The sequence below is a fragment of the Condylura cristata genome, unplaced genomic scaffold (assembly GCF_000260355.1).
Source record: "Condylura cristata isolate star-nosed mole 26May11 unplaced genomic scaffold, ConCri1.0 scaffold00004, whole genome shotgun sequence".
NCBI lineage: Eukaryota > Metazoa > Chordata > Mammalia > Eulipotyphla > Talpidae > Condylura > Condylura cristata.
Genome location: NW_004567105.1, coordinates 13,282,599 through 13,292,168, shown reverse-complemented (window position 1 = coordinate 13,292,168; position 9,570 = coordinate 13,282,599).

Genomic DNA, 9,570 nt, shown 5'->3' with positions numbered 1-9,570 from the left:
GTCCCAAACATGGTAAGAATGCTAGAGATTAATCCAGGAAGTCTACCACACAGCCAATTGGCATTCCAAGAATTCAGCATAGAGAAAACTAAAGGGAGGGAAGTGTCAGAGGCATAAAACAAGAAAATTCTCAGGTGTACAGGAGAGAAGGTGGCTGAAGAGACTGTTGAGAGACAAACACCACAACATATGAGCAGCAAACATCACAACACAGCCACATGCAATTCCAGAAGAACATGGATAAAGAGGAGACCAGGCGCGCTTTCAAAAACAGGTGAATTTTCATCAAAAGGCCAGGAATCAGGATGATTTGGACTTCTGAAGCTTGGCGATTAAAAAAAAAAAAAAACAGCCAGCTTCCAATTCCAAAACTCTGAAAGACAACTAATTAAGCCTAGCATTCTCTACCCATTAACACAATGAAGCAAATAGGTGACAGGAATACTGACCATTGCAAACAAGCAATGTTCAGAAATGGATCTCCTCTATGTTGTTTCTTAGGACATTACCGGTAACTTGGCTTTTTCATAAGGAAAGAAAAACGGAGATGAGAGCAGAGTGTTCAGGACATGATTTTGAGGGAGAAGATAGCCAGGGGAAGTTCAAGGGCAGCTGTGAAACTGCCATGAGACAACCCAGCAGGACAAAAGACAAGAGGAGGTGTCAAGAAGAAAAAAAGCATAGGAACTGGCAGATTATCTGTTGCTCAGGGACAGTGAGGTATTTTCAGCTGCCTATACAATAGCTATTTTCCATTTTGTTCACACCGCTAGATTTTGTTTGGGCTGCAGGCTGCCCAACTCCCAGGATAAATTTCAGTTGACTTAAGCCAGCCACAAAGTCCCTTTTGCAACTGTCAAGAAGCCATCTGAATCAGACACGTGACCAGCTGTTGCCTATGTAATATAAGCACAAGGCTAAGGGCGATCCTAAAGAAGAATATGTTCACTAGTAAAAGAAAGCAATAAAGGGCCCTCCCTGGTGGCGCAGCAGGTTAAAGCACAGCACTAAGAAGCTAAAGCCACTTCAGCATAAGTTTGATCCTCTGTCCTGGAAGTGATCCACATGGTGCAGCAGACCTCTCTTGACCCTCCCGCTGCTCCCCTCAGAGTGCACTTCATTGATCTGCCTGTTCTGCTCACCACTCTGTCTCAGGTGAATCCTCTTACCGCCTCTGGCCTATACCCCAGTTCTGTATGCATAAATAAATAAATATTTTAAAAAGAAGAAAAGAAAGAAAGCAATAAAAAGCAAAGGCCCAGTATTGATTCCCTCCATCTTTCTTCCTGTGGGTTAAGGACATGCTCTTTGAGTTACACGTGGTCTTGGGACCACCCAAGAGCTATGGTCAACCTGTGGAGGATAGCAGGAGAGAAAGATAGGGAGAACTGAGTCTAAATCTACTTCTAAATCTACCCTGGAACCTTCCACCACCTTGATTCTTATTACATGAGATGCTTAAATGACTTTGTTTTTTAGACAACTATTGGTTATTGCTGTTAGTTTAAACTAAGACTTTAAATCTTCATACAATTGACAGCACCTAGTAAAATTGCCAATATTTATGCACTACAAATTTGCACATTTAGAAAACACTTCCAGGTGTGCCCAAAAGCCAACGGTGAGAGTATTCACTATTGCACTGCCTATAGTGGCAAAAAATCAGTAAGAACACAATTTTGCTCCTCAGTAGGAAAGTGGATTAATGGTGGGCCATATCATCATAAGGTAGCACACATTAGGTTTGAAAGCCAGCATCACAATTACTGACATAAACCTGAAAAATAAACCATGAAGTACTAAAAGCTAAACAAAGTATTATGTCTTTACAATAAATTTTTAAAATTAGTTGTACTAAATATCATTCAGGAATATATGCATTTCTCAGCAGGAAAATAATTCATGGAATGACCAATAGCAACTGCAGTAACACAATTATTCCAAGGAAACAAGGAAAATAGGACAAGAATGAAATTAGGAAAAGAAAGTCAACGGTGGCACCTCTATCTGTAATGTTTTGTCTTAGGCTTAAAACAAATGTGGCGAATGTTAGGTTTTGATGACATAAGATCATAGGTATCTGGGTCCTTGTTCTCATCATTAGATGTTTTCATCTAATTCATGGGGAATTTTATCCTGTAATCACATCCTCCCGTTGGCCTAGCACTCCCTCCATCATCAAACTAATGTCAGAACAGGTTACTGAATAAACAATAAATTGTCTTATAAAAATGCTAATAAAAGGTGTGAGAGTTCTAACAGAGAATAAGCAGAAAATGTTCACAATTTAAAAACTAAGGAAAAATAGTGAGCTCACTAGTTATAAATAAAAGCAGGACATACCAGAAGAAACTTTCAAAGTTGAAGTGATTGTCTGGTAAGTAGGGAGGGGTGGGGGAGGGAAATTACTGTCACTAACAGCAGACTGGAGATAACTATGTGTTGTTCTGGTTCTCCAAAAGAAGGCAGATTCTGTGATTTTTATGTCAATCCCTGTCAAAATGAGCTCCTGTTATTATAGTGGGGAGGAATGTATGAAGAGTACTTGGAAAAAGAAGCAGTGATAATCCAAAAGTTTAATCTGCTTTGCCTCAGAAAGAAGAAGTGGAATCACAAGTCATTTTAGGTGGCAAGATGGTTGCACACTACTGGGTGAACTGGTGCTGGAAGTCCTTGGGGACGATAACCAAGATGGAAAAAGGCACAAAATGAAGAATGATGTAAAAATAAATAAACAAAAACAGGGAAGAAATAAAAGGTCTGGCCAAGAAGGCAAGGGAGAAACAAAGAGTAAATATTTGCTGATATGCCACCCGGTGAGACAAGAGTCAGGTTGAATGTGAACAGGAGGGAAGTTCTGGGAGTGGCTCTGGTGGGAGAAATCGATGCAAGGGAGAAAGCTTAGGAAGACATGAAGATGTTTAACAAGGCTGGCTCTGTCAAATCCTTGCAGGAAGGAAGTAAATCCATGGATTCGGAGAGTAAAGAGAAGTTCCAGTGAGTAACAGTCTGGACGGCTACTCTGCCGGAAGAGAGCACTCTACAGCAAATTCTATTAGTTCCTATTTCAATCATTATTAAATCAAAAGTTACTCCCAAAATTTAGTAGTTGAAATAATAGCATTTGGCTTATGCTCCCAGAATCTGGGAGTCAGAAATGTAGAAGGCACAGCAAGGTCGACGTGTCTCTACAGTCGGAGGGGTCTCAGTGGGGAAGACCGAGGGGCAGGGAGGTGGAAGTAACAGCAGGCTCAGGCACTCTCCAGCTGGTGTCTGCTCTGGGGTCACTGAGAGTCACCAAGGCTGCCAGCCAAAGTGTCTTGTGGGGGGAGGGGTCTGAGCTCAGGACATCTCAGGACTCCTACTGTGGGGTTCCAGGTAGCAAAGAAGAGGCATGACCTTTGATGATCCACCCCCAGCTTCTCTCACACTCTGTTGGTGACACACAAGTTTCTGATCCCACTTCTTTTTTTTTTTTTTTTAAGATTTATTTATTTATGCATACAGAACTGGGATACAGGCCAGAGGCTCAGGGGCAGCAAGAGGCTTCACCAGAGACAGAGTGGGGAGCAGAACAGGCAGATCGACGAAGTACACTGCTGAGGGGAGCAGCGGGCGGGTCAGGAGAGGTCTGCCACGCCATGTGGTCACCTCCAGGGCAGGCGGGGATCGAACTCATGAGGAAGTGGCTTTAGCTTCTTAGTGCAGTGCTTTAACCCGCTGCGACCAGGGAGGGCCCTGATCCCACTTCTTAAAAGGGAAAATTGTCCATGAGTCTGGGTACACTTAGCTACCTAATGTTTATCCACCCCACCCCCATTTCTTCTTACTGCAGTGGGCTGCCTGTACTGTTCATGGACTCCCAAATTTAATGTCTGAAATCCTGATCTCCAATGTGATCACATTAAATAGTGAGTCCTTTGGGAAGTGATTGGGTCAGGGAGGTGGGTTCCCCATGAATAGGATTAGTGCCCTTATTAATGGGAGCCCAGAAAACTCTCCTGCCCTCTTTCTATCATGTGAGAACACAGCGAACCAGGAAATGAATCCTCACTGGACACCAGAGTTCCTGTTACCTTAATTTTGAACTCCCCAGCATCCAAAACTATAAGAAATAAAGCTTTGTCATTTAAGTTAATCAGTATATGGTACTTTATTATAACAACCCATACTTCACTGAGACACTTACCAACAAAATTGAAATTTTATTCAAATTAGCAATGTACTCTGCACAAAGGAGTGAACTATAACAATCTCATGTATGCCAATGATTTCCTATGCCAGGGTCTTTAAAAGTAGCTATATGAGGTAGCCCTGGCCAATGAAATATACCAACACCTCCCCCTTTTATTCTTTCCTTGAATGCACATGGAATGCTTGGTGCTATGGCAGCCATTTTGTAACCATATGGCAACAAACATGAGAATGAAAAATAAAAATGTTAGGATTGCATGGAAAGAGATATAAAGAACTTAGTTCTTTGATCACATCATTGAGCAGCTGAACAAATGTCAGTAGTCACACCAAACTACTTTTTATGCAAGCAAAATTAGCTCCAGTACTATAAGCCACTACTAGTCTGGTCTACTTCACTTGTGGCTGAAAGGATTCCTAACTGATACCAATTCAATTGCATTTGTCTTATGATAAGTGAAGTAGGCATTATTCATTTAGGCTTTACTATCCAGTTTCACAGATTGAAACTGGAGTAACTATTCCAAGATGATAAAGTTAGAGAGCGATACCCAAAGTTAGAGAATTTGAACCTAAGGATAATTTCAAAGCTCAGTTTTTCCTCAGCTCCCTAGCTACTCACAGCTTGGTCCTTGGTGCCAGCAGAGACGTCATCACCTGGTAACTTGTTAGGGATGCAGAATCTCCGTCCCCACCCACATCTACCAGGTCAAAATGTATAATGATCAAGATGCCACCGTCTTGCCTAAAGGCCCTAGGGAAACGAATGAGGACCACCAGCAGAAACCTATAGGAGTTCACATTTCAGCTCAAAGAAAATGCAAAATTTTTAAAATAATTAAAGCTACTGGGAAGGGAAAAATCTGTTTGTGGAGCTGTCAGTTTCCCGTCATTGGAAGTGTTCAACATCAGTGAACTTCTTACTTGTTATGATGCTATGGAGGGACTCTTGAGGCCTTTCCATTCTCGTGAGTGTTCCTGTTGACCTTCTGGGGTCTGAAACTGCACCATAGAGGCACCCTGTGTGATAAATATTATTCTAACGTCTCCGATCTCCTGTATCATCAAGTTTGCAGTGTTCTGTGGTGGGTAGGGATAAGTGAGTGCTGCAGAAGATGGGGAGAAGCAGGTCTGGGCAGGAGGCTGGCACCATGAACCAGCTTTCCTGAGGCAATCCAGGGGGAGCTGAGCATGGAGGCTGAGCACGTGACTCTGGGGCAGCAGGCAGACAGGGAGGGGGCCTCCATTCTGTGGTTGTCAGCTACCCCAGAGGCAAGATTTGCATTACTGCTGGACCCCAAGTAGATGCCACCTGTTGTAGGGTGAGGCTCTCCGCAGCCTCTTTCTTCTGTGGTTTCATGGTCCTGACTGAGCCCAAAAATCTGTGAGCTCAAGCAGACCCTGGAAGTGTACATATGGAGCCACACCTTCACACTTTGAATTTAATTCCACAGTATAATTAAGCGCACACTACACGTGCACGGCTATCAGATGAGCTGTCTGGTCTTTTGAAGTGTGATTAAACAAATCCAAGTCGGGCGCAACAAGCTCTGAGCCTTAGGTCTGGGGGAAGGAGCCTCACACCAACCCCAGGAAAGGAACATTTTGTGGGACACACTGCCACCCAGTGGCCACTAGAGAAGTTATCAAGACCCGGAAGCCTTCCTTGGTCATTCTTGGACTCCCAGGGCCCACAATTCAAAAGGGTGAAGTGAATTAAATGAGCATAAAATGGACAGGGTTATGTTGAGACAATGACCAGGGTTTTCTCATCTGTTCCCGACCCTGATAGTTAAAGAGATGCGTTCTACCTGCAATTAGCATCAAGAAAAAGGGGAATTTTGTCCAAAAAAAAAATCTGGCCTCTGCATATGCCTCAGCTGAACTGATGATCAGGTGTGTTCTTTACCAGGACTCTAGTAAAATTCCTGTTTCTGACACAATAAATTATGATTCAGGTTTTTTTTAAGTACTGAAATCAATATTCACATGCAAACAAAATATGAAGTCAAACCCTCAACAAATAAGCCAAAGTGGAAGTAACCATTTCCTCGCGTTCCATCCGTCTCAGGAGCCCCTTCCTTAATGTCCCATTGATCGTAAGCATAACAGCCCCTTCTAGCTAGTTCCACATCGTAATAGATTTATGGCCTCTGTCCCCTTTGGCTAGAACTTCAGAGGAGGTTCTTGATTCCACGTGCCTAGCAACATACCCATCAGATAATTAATAAAGGAAGGAGGGAAACTGTGCTCCTTACTGTGCCATGGATGCAAATTTCAACAGAAATCACTTCTACTGTCTGTGACTGGAGGACCTGTAAGAGGCACAGGGAGGAGTGTTGGGAGTGACCAAATGCGGAGATTTACTGAGGGCAGTAATAAATTAGGCCTTGCATCCAAAGGTGATAAGGCGGTAACAAACTGGGCCTTCCATCCAACTAACTCATCTGGGATGGGACTAGCTGAAGGTGATAACGAACTGGGCCTTACATCAAGGACACAGCAATGAGTCACCCCTTTGAAATCTGAGCTTAGGACCTATATAAGAGACCCTTCCCCCTTATTGAGTTGGCAGTAGCTGTGGACCCCACTCTAGGGGCTCAGTCTCAGCTGCTGTCCGGGAGCAATAAACTCTGCTTGCTCAGATTTCTGCCTCCCGCTTCCTTTCTTGAGGCGGTCACAGAAGTTGGGACAAAACAAGGAGCGACCTCTGAGCCATTGGGTGCTGCTAAAGGCGGCGCCTTCTGACGTCCTGCAGTGGGCGGGGCCTGTAGGGCGCTAGGGGCGGGGCTTAGTTGCCAAGTGGGTTTTAAAGAGCTGGACCGCAGGAGCTGCTCCCTTTATTATTTAGCTGGCTTCTGGGTACACCCTGGCCTCTGCTCAGCAGAGTCCATCTACAGGGAGACGGAACAGCCAGCCACTAGCCACTCAAAAGTTTTTCTTCTCTCTCTCAGCTCTTTCCACACTGTATCCCTCTGTATCTGCTTTGCGACTCTGTCCTGTGTCCTTGGCACACTTGGGGAGGACTCACAAACTGGGGGAGCCCCTTCCTCCCCGGATTTGCCCGTAACAAATCCAGCTACCGAGGGTGCCCCTCCTCAGGCCAGGACTCCCCAAGTCTCACAGACCCGGTGGTCTTGGCTGAGTTAACCTCCCTTCTCACTTCAGCCTGGGGCATACATGTTGAGGAACAGCAGTGAAAGCTTTGCAAGACTCTCCCAGCGTGGTCATCTAGAAAGCAAACTACCATGAGTAGACTCCAGAGAGAAATTGTGTTAAACCAGGTATGAATCACAAATGAGGGTGATTTTTTTTTCCACTTAATTCTTTTCTTTTAATAATATAGCAGTTTATTTTTACATCATTTTGTGCATTTTTCCATCTCAGTTGTAATCCCTGTGGGCTTCCCAAGAGGGTGATTTTTTTTTTTTAAGATTTATTTATTTATGCATACAGAACTGGGGTACAGGCCAGAGGTGCAGGGGAGGTGAGGAGGTGAGAGGATTCACCAGAGACAGAATGGGGAGCAGAACAGGCACATGGATGAAGTACACTGCTGAGGGGAGCAGCGGGCGGGCCAGGAGAGGTCTGGGGCACCATGTGAGTCACCTCCAGGGCAGGGATCAAACTCAGACTGAAGTGGCTTTAGCTTCTTAGTGCTGTGCTTTAACCTGCTGCACCACCAGGCCCTGATTTTTTTTTTTTTTTTTTTTTTAAGAAACATAAAGGCATTCTAGGGAGAAAGGAGGAGCTGAGGAGTCTTTGTTGGGAAAAATATTAAAATTAAGATTTTCATTTACAGTTCTCAGTGAGCCCAGAATTGAAGCAATCACCACCATGAGAACAGGCTATATATGAATATTACTATTTTTAAATTCATCTTACTTTTCTTAAAAGATTCTACACACACACACACACATACTCTCTATCTACCATAAAAACACCACTCTACTTTAAGAGAATTCAAAGCTAAGCTCTTGAAGGAGATTCAAGACTGGCCACTCAGACAGGTCAAAGTATCTCTTCCCCTTCTGCGGGGAAATGTTTGTGTCTCTCTCCCCCCAGAAAAAATTCATGTGTTGAATTCCTGACCCTAATGTTCTGCAGTAAGGAGGTGGGCCTTCGGGGCCATTAGTCCATGAGGGCCCAGCCTTCAGAAGCTACTAGGACACAGCAAGAAGATGACTTCCTGTGAATACTCTAAATGGCTCTCACCAGAAATAGCCATCTTGTCCCCTGCTCTTAGACTTCCAAAACCATGACAAACTGTTTCAGCTGCCCAGTCTGTGGTCATTTCTTACCACGGCCCTTACCAGATAAGGCACTCCCCTACTCCTTTGTGTTCCCTACAAAAGCACTGACATCTATATTGTAGTTGTTTCACTCAGCCCTAAGCTGCTGAGCGTCAGAAATGATGTGAAAATAAATCATCAGGGGGCCCCCCTGGAGGGACAATGGGTTAGGACGCAGCACTATGAAGCTACCTGCAGCCACTTCGGCATGAGTCTGATCCCCACTCCAGAGGTGAACCACATGGCACAGCAGACCTCTCCTGTCTCACCCGCTGCTCCCTTTGTCCATCTGCCTGTTCTGCTCCCCTCTCTGTCTCTGGTGAATCCTCTCACTGCCCCTGGACCTCTGGCCTATACCCCAGTTCTGTATGCATAAATAAATAAATATTTTTAATGATAATAATCATAATCATACCCGTTTGGAGTTCAGAGAACTCAAGATGATTCTAGAGAGATGATTAAGGCAGGCAGAAGATCAAAGCTCTACCAAATGCTGTACTAGATCTGATTTATTGAGCTGAAAACCAAATCTCTCATAAATACATCATCTTCTCAGATACATGCTTGTGGCTATTATCTAGGGAAGCAAAAGTAGCCATCCTGATGCCCTCGGAGGATGTTACGAAGATGATGATAAAAGAGCCATCTCTTCACAATGAGAGAGGTGCATCCATCACCAGCTGATTTTAGAGAATTCACTGTTTCATCCTCCAAAGTGTTTACCCCACATTACCCTGTAAGGCCAGTCTGCAGATGGCGCCTTCGCAAGCTGCTTGAGGACAGGGACAGATCCTTCCTTCTAAAACACCACAGTGGTTCTTAACTTTTTCTGAGACATAATGGTGGAGAGGCCAATAAATCATGCCTTGATTTCTTCAGAACTTCAAGTCGAGTTGGAAATAAGGCCCAGGTGTCACAGAATCAAATATAAGAGTAATTAAATCTGGCTCCTCCCTGGTGACGCAACAGGTTAAACCACAGCACTAGAAAGCTAGCCACAGCATCTTCAGCACAAGTTGGAACCCCAGACACGGAGCTGACCCCCATGGAGCAGCAGACCTCTCCTGTCTCACCCGCTGCTCCC